Source organism: Poecilia latipinna, unplaced genomic scaffold (genome assembly GCF_001443285.1).
Source record: "Poecilia latipinna isolate Pla-1442-1.1 unplaced genomic scaffold, P_latipinna-1.0 Scaffold153, whole genome shotgun sequence".
Taxonomy (NCBI): domain Eukaryota; kingdom Metazoa; phylum Chordata; class Actinopteri; order Cyprinodontiformes; family Poeciliidae; genus Poecilia; species Poecilia latipinna.
The window spans coordinates 127,561-139,126 of record NW_015112769.1 but is presented as its reverse complement, the minus strand read 5'-3'; positions in this window follow the sequence as shown (position 1 = coordinate 139,126).

Sequence of the window (11,566 nt, the reverse complement as noted above, 5' to 3'; positions counted from 1 at the left end):
ACATGGAAAAAGTTAGCAGTGCTAATCCTAAAGCTCTAATCATAAACATTAATAGCGCTAACATGCTATGCATTATGGTATTTAGTGGAAGCTAATGCTAAAGCGCTAAATTCAAGCATGTTAATACCCTCCATGTTTCAAAGCAGCAGTATAAACGGTTAGCTACTTAAAAATAGTTCTTAACTATTAATAGTTAAGAATAAACTTCAAACTTAATTTTGCTAAAAATTTACAAAACAATAAGTAAATTAGCACTTTGGGATTTATCTGGAAAAATTAATTGAGGGAAGCTAAGCGTGCTAAAGTAATGTTAGCATACATGCTAAAGCACTAACTGAAATATTAGCTCATCTATTAGCACATTAGCGTAAGTGTGTCATCCAATCCATGGTAAGAATGATAGAAACATTTCAGAATTATATAAAAATAAACATTAAACTGTAAATATGTAAATACAAAACAAACAAATAGCTAATAGCGTTTTTGAGAAAACTGAAGGTACCATATTTTCTGCACTATAAAGCGCACCGGATTATAAGGCACATAGAATAGACGCTACAGTAGAGGCTGGAGTTACGTTATGCATCCACTAGATGGAGTTCCACTAAAGGGAATGTCAACAAAACAGTCCAATTCCGGTCGGCGAGGAGAGCCTTCTGCGACTGGGCCGGGGCGTGGCCGGACGCTGGTCACCCTTCTCCGTTCGTACACATGTTGGTGGAGAACGTGGCGCTAAATGAGCTGCAGATGACCTGATTATAGACGGTCGGTAGGTAGATAGGTCAGTCAAACTTTATTAATAGATTACAAACCAGCGTTCTGACAACTATCCCAGCATGCACCACGCGCTTCTTCTTCTACGGGCGAAAATGAAGTCGGCGGCTGCTTACCGTAGTTGCTAGACCTGTTGTGGCTCAATATTGGCCCATATATAAGGCTCACCGAATTATAAGGCGCACTGTCGGCTTTTGAGGAAATTGAAGGTTTTTATGTGCGCCTTATAGTGCGGAAAATACGGTAATACATAAGTTGTTAAGTCCTGATGTAAAGAAGAAGTTAATAACGTTGTTTTGACTAAAAGCGCTAACTACTAGAAGAGTTTTAGCAGTTGATAATCAAAACTTCAACACAGAAGGGGAATTAGTAGACTAGCACTTCTGAACTTATCTGGGAAAATGAATTTCAGGAAGCTAAGTGCAGTGAACATTTTCAAAGTTAGCTAAATTGCTTTGCTAAAAATTAGCTGTGATATCAGCGTATTAGCGCAGGTGTTCCCAACACTGACTGACATAAAAGTATCCATAGAATGTAGCCTTGGGGAACACCATGTTTAATTTTTGTTTGCACAGATAAAAATATCCAGTTTGTAAAATAAGATCTCAAACTGGTTAGCATATTATGAGACAAAAAGGACTTTTTTAGTCATTTGGCATGATAATCTTACTTCTGCAGCCTAATTTTTGTGGTGGAAAACCTCAGTAAAACCACACAAGAGATTTTTCTTCTTCAAATCTAAGTAAACTTGTTTAGAAACTCCATTTTTATGTGACAGATGAGGCTTTCAGGTCAGTTTATAGCTAAGAAACATGAGTGCCAACAGAAATAGGAAGATATCATCATTATTTATCACCATAAAACAATTCATGATGTTTGTTTGTCAGGAAATTCAAAGATCTGGAGAGAGATAAAATAAAAAATAATCAGAAGAGAAAACTTTGCTGCTGAGAGTGTAAAAATATACAACACTGGTGTCAGGCAGTGGAGTAATAAAGATTAATGGTTCACACAAAGCTACAATAAAAGAAATGAACAGTTGTATGGCTGTGAAACTTTTTATGTTGATTTAAAGTTGGTGATGCAGCAAAGATGAAGACCTTTCAAAGTGAGGATGCTGTTTAATCAGGACGTCGTGTTTTAGATCTGAGGATCGGTCCATCATGATGAGAAGCTTCTGGGTCTCCAGAGCTAACGCTAACACACACACACACACACACACACACACACACACACACACACACACACACACACACACACACACGCACACACACACACACAACTATTTATTAGTTTGTTCAGTTTCTCTCGCTCACTGTCTGCTCTGCCCTGTGTGCAGCCAGCCAATATTTTGAACAGTTGAATGTTCCTGGTTCTCCTTAAGCTTCACCTTTTTTCACAGGAGGAAGAAAAGTGATGAAGTTCTTAAAGCTGCAGTGCGCAACTTTTATAAAAAATGTTTTTTTCACATATTTGTTGTAACTGTCACCATGTTGTGACAGTTTAATATGAGACAGATAATCTGTGAAAAAATGTATCTTCTTTACTTAGCTACTATGGTAATCCAGCAAAACAACCAATTAGAGGCAGGAGGAGGGGCTTAGCGCTGTCAGTCACCATCATGAACATGCTGCTAAATGTGTAAACAACTTCCTGTTGTTTCTTTGCAATCATCGGTGGCCAGGCTAATTAGCAATAGCATTGATGACAGGCTGCGCTAGCTGCATCGTAGCATGGGGATGGGTGACGGTGACTGACAGCAATAAGACCCGCCTCCTGGCTCTGATTGGTTGTTTCTAGTTAGCACTGGGAGAAACAGAAGAGCTATTTTTTTAAATCACATTTTTTCTGTCCCATACCAAAATGTCTCAATATACGCTCAGTTTCACACTGGAAGACATTTTAAATAAATAAACAAAACAACAGAAACAACAAATTAAATGAATCATAAAGTTTCTGTAAATAAAATTGTTATTCAAAAAATTGTCTGGTTGAGACAAAAATATCAGACTGAAAACTTTTATTATCCAGTTTTTGGTAGAAAAACAATAAATCATGCAAATCAAAATTATTGAGCTCATTTTAATTGATCATATAATTAATTGATTTAATTTTAATTGCAACATGTCCAGATGTTGCCGTCTGTTTCTGGTTTTCTTCTGGTGTCAAAATGGTAGAGAAATATATAAAATATCAGTAAATATCAGCCATAACAGAGTTTTAATGTCGGATGTTGATATTGATTCAAATTTTCACATCAGTGCATCCCTACTGTTGCACACTTAATAATTAATCAGTGTGGTTTTGCGCAGGTTCTTTTATTTTGATGAACGCTGTTGAGACATGAGAGCGACAATGAGCGCCTTCGCTGACCAGCCGTTACTGCGCTTAATTGGCTCGCTGAGTCAGGAGCGTCACTGTGCTCTATGTGCCCACTGGTGGCGAACCGTTGTAACTGCAGTCCAGCGCATCTCAGCAAGAGAAGTGCAGCTTAAGAGCGCAGCCAGCACGAGAAAAACAGAAGCAAGCAAACAGGAAAAGAAAAGGGAGGGCGTGTAATTATTTTTGATGTCCATTCTGTCACACCAACTAGTTATCTTAAAATGTGGTCAAAACTCATTTTTAGATATCTGGAATTTAATTATATATATTTCAGGTGACATTGATTTTATGATAAATTGGCTTGCCGTACAAATCCGACCTCTGCTCTTGATGGATTACATTATATATGCACTGCCTTGCAAAAGGTCTTAAATATTTTCCCTGTTTTCACATTAAAGCACATTATTTCTGTGACAGACAAACTTTTAAAGAGGAAACAAGATGAATTTTATTCCCTGTAATGGAAAACACAGCTTAAGATGTAACAACCTGATGAAATAAAAGCACAATCAGAGGTTGCACTGAGTTACAGAAGCCAGTTTAAAGGAAGATGATAAATGTACATGTTTCATGGAGGAAAATGCTTCAACTGCATTTTAACATATTAAAAAATTAACCAGTGTATCTTATCTGGTTCTGTTTGGATCCGATGATGAAACGCAGGAGAGACATTTTCCACAAAAACAAAGTTTAATGAGGAGAGTCTAACCACATAATCTACAGACACCCAGAGTTTCCTCTTTTGTTCGCTTTAAAAAAAGAAGGATCTGTTTGAATACAGAAACCCACGCGGCTCTGAGCGTCTCTAATGAGGATTTCCTGCTGGTTTTTGTGCTTATACGTGAAACAAAGCTCTGCACTTAACCCACATGTGCAGCTTGAGGGAAGGAAAATAACTCATGAGATTTCAGGATATTTTTAAACACTTTTAACAACAGAAAAAATAGTAAAAGGAAGCAGAAATGATATTCAGTATTGATCCTCTGCTGCTAGACGGCGTAGAATCGTTTCTAAAGGAGCTTCAAAGTTTCACTCTGAGAAGCACAAACTGATCTACATCAAGCGTTTATAAAACTAAAACATACTGAAATTGTAGATAAAATTCCATGTTTATGAATCTATGAATGTGAAATAAATTATGTCAGCTGCCTCGCAAAAGTTAAACATTTGTGGGAAAACAGCTCAGAAATTTGGGATTAATCTCAGAAAATTTCCACAATAAACAAATTAATTTCTGAGCTTGAAAAGTTAAAAATTTGAGAGAAAAAAAAACCTCAGAAATTTTTAGATTAATCAATTAATCAAAAAATTTCAAAAATGTGGATCTGTCCACATTTTTCTGGAAAATTTCTGATGTTACCCTCAAAATTTCAGAATTTTTTCCTCACACATTTTCGACTTTTGGAGCTCAGAAATGTTGTTGCTTTTTTTCCTGGAACATGTCTGAGTTTTGTGGCAGAAACGTACTCCCATATCTCTATCTGCCGTTACGCCATCGTACAGAAGAGACTGGATTTGTGTTTTTGTTTTTGCAGTAATTTGTGGAGCTAATTTAGAAAAACTATGTGATATTTACACTTATGTGTGACTTTTTTTCTCTCTACATCAATCACAGATTATGACTTGACATAAAGTAAGATTGAGGCAGCAGTGTAGTAGAAATAGGGATGCTGCCACCTGCAGGTGGGAGGTAGCATGACTTCTTAAGCCCAAGGTTTTTTCTTTTTTTTTTTTTTTTAAACTTTTTTGTGGAAAATTTGCATTAAACTCTATAAAATTGTTTAAAGCACACACTTAAAGTATTCTAACCAATCAGCTGCAGCGTCATATTTTGCTGTATTTCAATGTTGGACTCATTTTCATGTCCGTTTAGTGACATTAAATGTTTGGCTACGAGAAGCTGTGATCAAAACTGGGTGTCAAAAGCTTTTCATCTCTTCACTCTTTCACTTCTCCACAGTTCAGTTCTTAATCTTAAAATCAAAAGAGAGAAAGAAGCGTCTCGATCGCCGTGGTGACCTGAGAGGTCATCCAATTCTTTCTGCGAGATGTGAGAGGAATTCACTTCCCGGGTCTTTCTGACACAGAAGTCGGACGAATCCATTAACTCCACTGAGTTAGGGTCAGTGAGGCGCCGTTCGGTTCAGTCCAATCACATAAAAATGTGCGGCTGTGTTTTTTATGAACAGGCTGTTCTGATGCTGGTTATGGATTGAACAATCCGCTCGCTGCTTTCATCTGCAGACTGTCCACGGCTTGAGAAACGGCCGTTCCTCCAGGAAGACCCGCTTCCTCTTCCTGAGGCCAGCAGGAGACAAACTGTTTCAGAAACAAAATTTAAAATGTTGTTTATCTTTTTAAGTGTTGCTGGTTCATGTGAATTGATGTCAAGCTCTTCTGTTGGTTTATTTCAGTCCTGAACTTTGGATTGAAGGCAGCAAACATTGTTAATGTTTGAAAAAGTAAATTAAAAATTTATCTTTTTAGCTTCGTTTTAGTTGAACTTTGGTTTTTTAATGTAATTTGTCTGTTTTTAGAAATATTTTTTGTGAGTTTATCTTTCATTTTCTTGCATTTTTGATTAAATTGTATTTACTATTTATCTTTTTATGTCAGTTTTTAGCTCTGTTTTACATTTTATCATAAATTAAATGTAATTTCATCTTTTTTTCTCTTCATTTGTCCAAATCCCAGAATATTTATGTATCGTTTTGTTTGTTTCTGATGTTTTCCTCACTTGTGGTATTTATTCAGCTCTTTGTTCATTAAATTTTATTCTAGTTGAATTCAAATTATTATGTTATGTTTAAAAATGTTTTATTTTATTAAATTTATTTTACATCCCAATACAAGATACATGATAATGGTGCATCACATTCATGGGTTAGTGACGGAATACATTATCAATTAAATTATTAATAATAATTCCATTTTATTCAATTATGTTACTCAGTTATTTAAATATCTTGTTTGTTCACTATAACATTGAAATTTACCTTTGACTACATGGAAAGTCTGTATATATTAAGTCTTTCTTATTCATAGATGACAGATCAGCGAAAAAAATTTTTTTGACCACCAGTAATTATGAATAATTATGGAAAATATTAGCTGAGTCCTTATAATTTGACTTGTTGGGTTTACAGCTTAAACAAAATTTTCAGTCTGAGGTTTAAGAGAAAATAAAATAAAAACGTTGGAGTAGACCCTGAGCCCTGAACTGAATATGATTTATGATTATCGAGTCTCCTTCCTTTGTCCAACGTCCTTTTTTTGAACTAATTTGCCAAAAAATCTCCATTGTTTTAGGGGATTTGTTGATAAGAAACATGTTAATATTACTAATATTTTTAAAAGTTGCCTAATCAGTCATATTTAGATCCATTTTCTCATTAATAAACGATGTTTTTAGTGATGCAGCTGCGGGTTGTGGGAATTTCAGCCTCACAGAAACCTGAAAGCCACATAAACATATGGATTGTTTTTTATTAGGTGAGTCTTGACCCGACCTTTTGGTCCCGCCCCTCAGTCCTGAGCCGACCCGCCACCGGGAAACGACCCGGTGAGCCCGATGCCTGTCCGTCTGCAGCTGAAGTTCAGTTTACACTTGACTGAATGAAAAACAAAAACATTCACTGTGTCTAAGAGTACAAGTAAAAAGAAAACCAAAACAATACTGGAATCGATCCAGAAGGAGGAAATGGAGAGAATTAATCTTCAGAATCAACGTGGATCTGTCCGTCCACCTGGGATTGGACAGCAGAGTAACAGCCCTCAGATGGAAACCAGCGACACGGTGAGGGATCTCTGATGTTGAGCTCATTTCAGCTGCTTATCTGCTGGATCTTGTTCTTTCTTCACCTTAACGGACCAGAACGGTTCTGTCGTTACAGCAAAAAGAACCCCGATCCAATGAAATCCCTTTTGAAAAACATCATGAATGTTCTTAAAGGGCCGGTTGGCCAGAATGTGTTGATAAAAACCCGTTAACAAACGTTTGATGTATTAATAAATAGCTGCATCAGCATTCGATTAGTACTTCTTAAAGGGACAGTACTTTGTATTTCCCAGGCACATGACGCCATTTTGTAGCGCAATCAAGTAACTATGTTACCTTCAGTTGTTATAAAAATGATATATACATCAAATATGACTTAAAAGAAATTCGACACAAGTTCTATGTGCAATAACTTGTCAATGTAACCTGTCCTTTTTCATCAAGATGAAGGAATTATTAACTTAAAAAAAGATCCTGTTTGCTGAAAAGTAACTTATAAGTTGTTTTTGTCGTATTTCAAGTGCAGTAAAATGTTTGCACTGGAAACTAGAACAAAAATGCCTGGTAAGATTTTGTGTTTTTGCAGTGTAACTCAGCAAGTTGTTGCTAGGCAACGATAGAATGAGGGAGTTGCTAGGCAACCAAAGAAGAAGTGAGGTAGTTGATTCCACCAACTTGAAGAACTTGTGAGCCTAAAAAATATAATAATTTTAAAAATCTAAAATCACAAAGCTCACCAACAAGCGAAGCTTTGAGTTTTGAGATTTTTTTTTTTATAGATTAGGGACATGTGAATAATTCGAATGGATTTTAGAAATGGTTTTTGTTGTTGGTTACATATGCGCAGGGTTTCTATTGCCCTACTGATTGCTTGTTTTCTTGTTTTTAAAAACCTGTTTGAAATAAATAAATAGACAGTGTGTCATTGATTTATCAATATGCTGCACAATTAGTTTCTTTTCTTCGGGTAATGGGTTTCACCAGCCTAAGGTCACAGAGTGGATCAATGAGTCAGGCAGTGAAGCGAGATCTCCTCTTTGTGCTCTTACTGTGAGCTATGACATTAAGAAAAGGATTTATTTTAGCTACTTTACAAACAGCATCAGTTTTTTCCAGTTGATAAATGTACAATAGAGTTACAGCATGAATAAAAAGTACCAAATATCTCAGTGAGGCCCTTGGAGAATAGGAGATTTACATGCTTTGGAAATCGCACGCAGCTCCTCTGGTCCGTTGGGACGACAGAAAACAATCAGAGAGCTACTTGTAAAGGCTCACCTAACTGAATTTATTCATGATGTTTCAGTGGAAATGTGTGAGAATAAATCACCCCTCCTGCAGACCAACACGTCCCTCCTCATTCCTCCTGACTTCTTCCTTCCCACTGAGAGACGGCGGGAACAGCGAAGAGGGACAGGACAGAGAAAACTCCTATCAGCCCTGGAATTAATTACTGAACTCTTGGCGGAAAACCTCGGCTCCGATGTGAGTTGCAGGAAGAAGAAGCTGCAGATTTCAGGAAAGTTATGAATATGTAGAAACTCAGAGCTGCAGCATTTGGAAATGTGGGCAGGATGAGCTGGGAGACACTCGGTGGTGTCATTCTGGGGGAGTTAAAGAAAGGATTTAGATTATTTGCATAGAAAATAAAAACAGGATTTACATTTCTACACAAATTTAACCTTTTAGGGTTATTTATTATGCTTCACTAAACAAGTTCAGTGCATTTTTGTCCACAAATCTTCTTAGATAATGATTTGTTTGTCTGCTTAGCTCTGCCTATTTTGCACAAATATGCAACAGTGCATCTTTGATTAGCAGAAGTGGAGCCTCCTGCACAACCAGCAAGATTTCAACAAAGCACATTGCACAGCGCATACAGTGGTTAAACCAGCTGGCCAAAGGTGATGGAACGCAGTTTGGGTTGCTAGGTAACGGCTTGGGTTGCTAGGTAACTGCAAACATTCCATCCAATCTGATTGAGCTTTAGTTATTTTGAAAAGAAGAATGATCTGAAGTTGGTTCTACAAAAATACCTACTGAGGGAGGCTGAATACAAATGAATGTCACACTATTAAAAAAAATAAAAATGTAATCATTGAACATAATTTATTTCCCAGTTACACATTCATTTGTTTTGGTCTCTAATCACAATCACGTACATTAAAGTTCATAGTTAAAAAGTGACAAACGTTAAAATATGCTACTGGAATGTTTTTTATTTGAGAACTGGAAAAAAAGATTATTGAGCTTAAATGTAAGGAAGAGGCTCCAGTTACTGTTTATGTTTCACTATGTCTGTCACAATTACACATTTTTCTGCAAAGAAATGGTTGCGATAAATAATAATATTGTTTTGAGAACATTTTCAAGTGATATAATGATGTAATGCAAGAACGCATTCTCAAAGATTAATAAACTGTCATTTTAATTGATATTGGTTATAACTGGAAGCCATTTTAATATACAAAATAAATACAATAACTAATATATAAATTATAAAGTCTCTGTAAACAAAATCACCTCAAAAAAGCTAGTTGAGATCAAACACCAGACAGAAGAATTTTATCATTCAGTTTCTGTTAAAAATAGAGAAAAAAGAAAAACAATAAATTATTTTTATCTTTTTAAAATTTATTATTTGATTTACTGCAACAGGCTTATGCATCTCTTGTTAGTTTTGGCTCATTTCCAGCCATTTTGCACATTAAAACACATTTATTATCTCCCAGTAGTGATCTGTGTTGAGTGTCCAGCATGAAGATCCTTGAATGTCACAGTAAACCTTTACTGTCTCCATCCAGGGAGTTTAAAGTTCAGGCAGAATCTGCTTCAGGTGTTTATTAATGCTGACAAGTTCAAACCCTCCAAAAACATTAAGGACGAACCAGGAAAAGCAGAATTAAATCTGTGGAAAGCAAAGTGTGCGTCCGATAGGTGGATCTGCGTGTCTCTTTCTGCTTCCTGTCAAAACCTGGGCTATTTTCGGCATCTGTGTCGTTCTCTGTGAAACAGTGCTGCTCTGTGGGAATACGAAGGGATTCAGCCAGGAATACATTTTCTAAATCTAAGAGGAATAAACGAAGCCAGAGGAAACGCCTACTGCAAACCCAGAGGGATTCACAGAGATAACTCAATTCTTTCACTGCAGCGCTGCTTTGTCAGAGAAGTAAAACATTGTAGGTTTGACAGAGTAAATATAAATTTAAAAATATTACAAATCTGATTGACAAGACTAGATTTTTTCAAGCTGGAAAATGCTAATCCTGCTCTTTGTGATGACGCCAGAAGAAAACACAACTTTTGCAAAAAAACTGCAAAAACACAAAATCTTTAGGAAGAATATTTGTCTTATTCGTGGTGTAAATATGTTAGAATGCTTTAATTAAGACAAATTAACTTCAGCTTGTTTTAAGTAAATTATTCTGGAATATAGATACAAAAAGTACCAGTTCCACCGGCAGATTATTTCACTTTAAACAGGAAAATTATCTTAATATAAGTAAAAAAAAAGTGATTTAAAACAAGCTAGAATATCTTTCTGAAAACTTACTTACCCAGCATTTTTTGTTTAAATTTTAGTGCAAATATCTTAGTACACTTGAAATCAGACAAAAACTAAATACAGAAGCTAAATACTTGCTTTTTTGTTCAATTTTGGCTCAATTACTCTGACTGTGTTGTTCTTTCAGCAAAAGTCTGTATACTCCAGTCAACAATTAATCAGTCACTAAATTAGTTGATGATTATTTCAATCACGATTAATCACGATTAATCGTTCCAACCCTAGGTACAGAGTTACACTTAGGGGTTGCTTTCTGTAAATAAAAGTTTTTTTCTTTGCTTTGTGTACTCCAGTTAATGATTAAATGATTGCTAAATTAGTTGACTATTATTTCAATAATTGATTAATCACGATTAATCGTTTCAGCCCTGAACACAAATTTGTAAAAGCACATGTGATTGATACAGGTGGATTATTTCTAGTTAAGTCAAAATTATTAACTGCAAAATTAAAAATCCTTAAATTGTAAAATGTTTGGTAGGATAAAAAGTATTTGCATTTTTGTGACCACATGTTTTGGTTCATATATTAAAAGAATTTTACTCATAAGTTTCTGAATAATCCACAAAATGTTAAACACAGGAAGCTCATTGAAAGACGGTTTTGGCCAATGTGAGGAAAAGTTTAGACTTCATAATACATGTTTGCAGTTTTAATAAACTTTCTATGAATAATCCATCAGTCTGTTTCTTTGCTTTCTGGGTTTGTTGACAGAGTTCTGCAGGTACAGACGACATTTCATCCCTTTGCTTTTACAGTGACCTAAATGTGAACCTTCCCTCTCTGGTGCAGGATCTACCAATGCTTCAAAGGGCCCTGAAGGCATCATATGCCAAGGTAACAGAAGTGGAGTTGGGAGATAAAGCGCAGGCGGTGCATACTGTAGCGTGGGTGTTCGAGGTGCAGGAAGCAGGCAGGGCACTCGGGGCATCAAAGGCCTTTAATCATCTGAAGAGGAGGAAAGAAACGTGTCTTAACTAGAAGCATTGTTGCGAACAACAACCTGACGAAAGGCTTATGTAACACTATTGTCTGTCTTTACATACAGATGTAATGATGAGTGAGCA